Raw genomic sequence first — 4718 nt, 5'->3', positions numbered from 1 at the left:
TAATTCTCAAGGGTCAAATTTGGGATGTTTGGGATATTTTGAAAACTGCAGGGAAGGTTTGGGAAAAATGTGATCCATCGCCGCTCTCATTAATTGGCATATTTTCGGTATAAAAAGTCGTATATTCAAACTGCGAAAACGTGCAGAGAGCCCGAATTTGGCTCCAAAATATGGCTCAAGCGTCGAATTTGGGATGTTTAGAATATTTTGAAAACTGCAGGGAGGGTTTGGGTAAAATGTTATCCATCGCCGCTTTCAGTAATTGGCATATTTTCGGTATGAAAAGTCGTTATTTCAAACTGCGAATACATGCAGAAAAGCCAAACGTTGGCTCCAAAATATGGCTCAAGGGTCGAATTGGGGATGTTTGGGATATTTTGAAAACTGCAGGGATGGCCTGGGCAAAATGTGATCCATCGCCGCACTCAGTAATTGGCATATTTTCGGTATAAAATGAAATAATTTCAAACTGCGAACACGTGCAGAGACCCCGAATTTGGCTCCAATATATGGCTCAAGCGTCGAATTAGGGATGTTTTGGCTTTTTTGAAAACTGCAGGGAGGGTTTAGGCAAAATGTTATCCATCGCCGCTTTCAGTAATTGTCATGTTTTCGTTATAAAAATTCGTAATTTCAAACTGCGAAAACATTCAGCGGGCCAGAATTTAACTCCAAAATAATTCTCAAGGGTCGAATTTGGGATGTTTGGGATATTTCGAATACTGCAGGGAAAGTTTGGGCTAAATGTGATCCATCGCCGCTCTCAGTAATTGGCATATTTTCGGTATAAAATTCGTAATTTCTAACTGCGAATACGTGCAGAGAGCCAGAATTTGGCTCCAAATTATGGCTAAAGCGTTGAATTTGGGATGTTTGGGATATTTTGAAAACTGCAGGGAGGGTTCGGGCAAAATGTGATCCATCGCCGCTTTCAGTAATTGGCATATTTTCAGTATAAAAAATCGTAATTTCAAACAGCGAATAAGCGCAGAAAGCCAGAATTTGGCTCCAAAATATGGGTCAAAGGTCGAATTTGGCATGTTTGGGATATTTTTGGGGTTTGGGCAAAATGTGACCCATCGCTTCTTTCAGTAATTGGCATATTTTCAAGCGACAAATTTGGGATATTTAGGATAAAAAGTCGTAATTTCAAACTGCGAATACTTGCAGAGAGCCAGAATTTGGCTCCAAAATAATTCTCAATGGTCGAATTTGGGATGATTGGGATATTTTGAAAACTACAAGGAAGGGGTATGGGCAATATGTGACCTATCGCCGCTCTCAGTAATTCACATAGTATCGGGTATATTCTTGAGGTTATCTTGAGATGATTTCGGGGCTTTTTAGTGTCCCCGCGGCCCGGTCCTCGACCAGGCCTCCACCCCCAGGAAGCAGCCCGTGACAGCTGACTAACTCTTAGGTACCTATTTTACTGCTAGGTAACAGGGGTAAAATAGGTACCTGGGAGTTAGTCAGCTGTCACGGGCTGTTTCGTGGTGGTGGAGGCCTGGTCGAGGACCGGGCCGCGGGGACACTAAAAAGCCCCGAAATCATCTCAAGATAACCTCAAGAAGATAACCGATACTATGTGAATTACTGAGAGCGGCGATAGGTCACATTTTGCCCATACCCCTTCCTTGTAGTTTTCAAAATATCCCAATCATCCCAAATTCGTCCATTGAGAATTATTTTGGAGCCAAATTCAGGCTCTCTGCAAGTATTCGCAGTTTGAAATTACGACTTTTTATCCTAAATATCCCAAATTTGTCGGTACAAAAAGTCGTAATTTCAAACTGCGAATATGTCCAGAGAGCCGCAGTTTGACTCCAAAATTTGGCTCAAGGGTTGAATTTGGGATGTTAGGGATATTTTGAAAACTGCAAGGGGGTTTGGGCAAAATGTGACCCATCCCCGCTCTCAGTAATTGGCATATTTTCGGTATAAAATGACGTAATTTCAAACTGCGAATGCGTGCAGAGAGCCAGAACTTGGCTCCAAAATATGGCTCAAACGTCGAATTTGGGATGTTTGGGATATTTTGAAAACTGCCGGGTGGGGGGGGGGCGAAATGTGACCCATAACTGCTTTCAGTAATTGGCATATTTTCAGTATAAAAAGTCGTAATTTCAAACTGCGAATACGTGCAGAGAGCCAGAATTTGACTCCAAAATAAGGCTCCAGGGTTCAATTTGGGATGTTTTGGATGGTTTGAAACGTGTAGGGGGGGGGGGGGGTCTTTGGGCAAAATGTGACCCATCGCGTCTTTTAGTAATTAACATATTTTCGGTATAAAATGTCGTAATAAAATGTCAAAATATTGCTGAATTCGATGATTTTTAGTACGAAACATAATGCAAGAAAACTTGCTTAAAATGCAATATTATGCGAAAATCTGAGATTTTAAGGCCAAATCAAATATCGTGATACTACATGAAATAGTATCGAAATATTGGTAAAAATGAATATATTTACGTAGTATCAAACTACATGAAAAACGTGAAAAAGTCATTATTATGCCAAATTTGAGGATTTTAACTTCGAATCATAAAGCGACGTTTCGTATTTTTTAGACCCTAGAAAAGACGTATAAAGATGTTGCTGCCAATACAAATGATAAAAATCAATGTGTCTTCATTAAAATTAACTAAAATGTTCCTGATTTTCGGTTTATATTACCGATGGAAGATGTACACGTAAAACCGTTCTACTCCGGCAGAAACGTCGATATATGCAATGCAGAGGCTTAAGAGAGTGAATATGCAATAAAAACAGAACTTCTCCCCTTTCCAATATCTTACTCAGTATTTTAACGAGAAACAAATAGTTGATTGAAAATTAAGTGTTTAAGGTTAATTTCTAATCAATTATGTGTTTGCATAATTTTTATCGTATTTTTAATGAATTAAGAGCAATAAACTGAAAGTTCACAAAAACGTGGAAAAACAGCAAAATATTGCCTAATTCGATGATATTTTGTTTATATCACATAAAGGAAAAGGGGATGATAAACGTCAAAATATTGCTGAATTCGATGATTTTTAGTACGAAGCAAAATGCAAGAAAACTTGCTTAAAATGCAATTTTATGCGAAAATCTGAGATTTGAAGGCCAAATCACATATCGTGATACTACATGAAATAGTATCGAAATATTGGTAAAAATGAATATATATACGTAATATCAAACTACATGAAAAACGTGAAAAAAGTCATTATTATACCAAATTTGAGGATTTTAACTTCGAATCATAGAGCGACGTTTCGTATTTTTTAGACCCTAGAAAAGACGTGTAAAGATGTTGCTTCCAATACAAATGATAAAAATCAATGTGTTTTCATTAGAATTACCTAAAATGTTCCTGATTTTCCGTTTATATTACCGATGGAAGATGTACACGTAAAACCGCTCTAATCCGGCTGAAACGTCGATATATGCAATAAAAACAGAACTTCTCCCCTTTTCAAAATCTTACTCAGTATTTTAACGAGAAACAAATAGATGATTGAAAATGAAGTATTTAAGGTTATTTTATGATCAATTATGTGTTTGCATAATTTTTATCGTATATTTAATAAATTAATAACAATAAACTGAAAATTCGCAAAAACGTGGAAAAATGGCAAAATATTGCCTAATTCGATGATATTTTGTTTAAATCACATAAAGGAAAAGGGGATGATAAAGGTCAAAATATTGCTAAATTCGATGATTTTTAGTACAAAAGAAAATGCAAGAAAACTTGCTTAAAAATGCAAAATTTGAAAATTCTGAGATTTGAAGGCCAAATCACATATCGTGAGAAAACATGAAGTAGTATCGAAATATTGGTAAAAACGAATATATATACGTAAAATCAAACTACATGAATAACGTGAAAAAAGTCACTATATTACCATATTTGAGGATTTTAACTTCAAATCATAGAGCGAGGTTTCGTATTATTTAGATCCAAGAAAAGACATATGACAATGTTGTTTGAAATTCAAATGATAAAAATCAATGTGTTTTCATTTGAATTAACTAAAATGTTCCTGATTTTCCGTTTATATTACCGATGGAAGATGTACACGTAAAACCGCTCTAATCCGGCTGAAACGTCGATATATGCAATAAAAACAGAACTTCTCCCCTTTCCAATATCTTACTCAGTATTTTAACGAGAAACAAATAGTTGATTGAAAATTAAGTGTTTAAGGTTAATTTCTAATCAATTATGTGTTTGCATAATTTTTATCGTATTTTTAATGAATTAGGAGCAATAAACTGAAAGTTCACAAAAACGTGGAAAAACAGCAAAATATTGCCTAATTCGATGATATTTTGTTTATATCACATAAAGGAAAAGGGGATGATAAACGTCAAAATATTGCTGAATTCGATGATTTTTAGTACGAAGCAAAATGCAAGAAAACTTGCTTAAAATGCAATTTTATGCGAAAATCTGAGATTTGAAGGCCAAATCACATATCGTGATACTACATGAAATAGTATCGAAATATTGGTAAAAATGAATATATATACGTAATATCAAACTACATGAAAAACGTGAAAAAAGTCATTATTATACCAAATTTGAGGATTTTAACTTCGAATCATAGAGCGACGTTTCGTATTTTTTAGACCCTAGAAAAGACGTGTAAAGATGTTGCTTCCAATACAAATGATAAAAATCAATGTGTTTTCATTAGAATTAACTAAAATGTTCCTGATTTTCCGTT

Source organism: Procambarus clarkii, unplaced genomic scaffold (assembly GCF_040958095.1).
Source record: "Procambarus clarkii isolate CNS0578487 unplaced genomic scaffold, FALCON_Pclarkii_2.0 HiC_scaffold_96, whole genome shotgun sequence".
Classification (NCBI taxonomy): Eukaryota; Metazoa; Arthropoda; class Malacostraca; order Decapoda; family Cambaridae; genus Procambarus; species Procambarus clarkii.
This window is presented reverse-complemented; position numbering follows the sequence as displayed.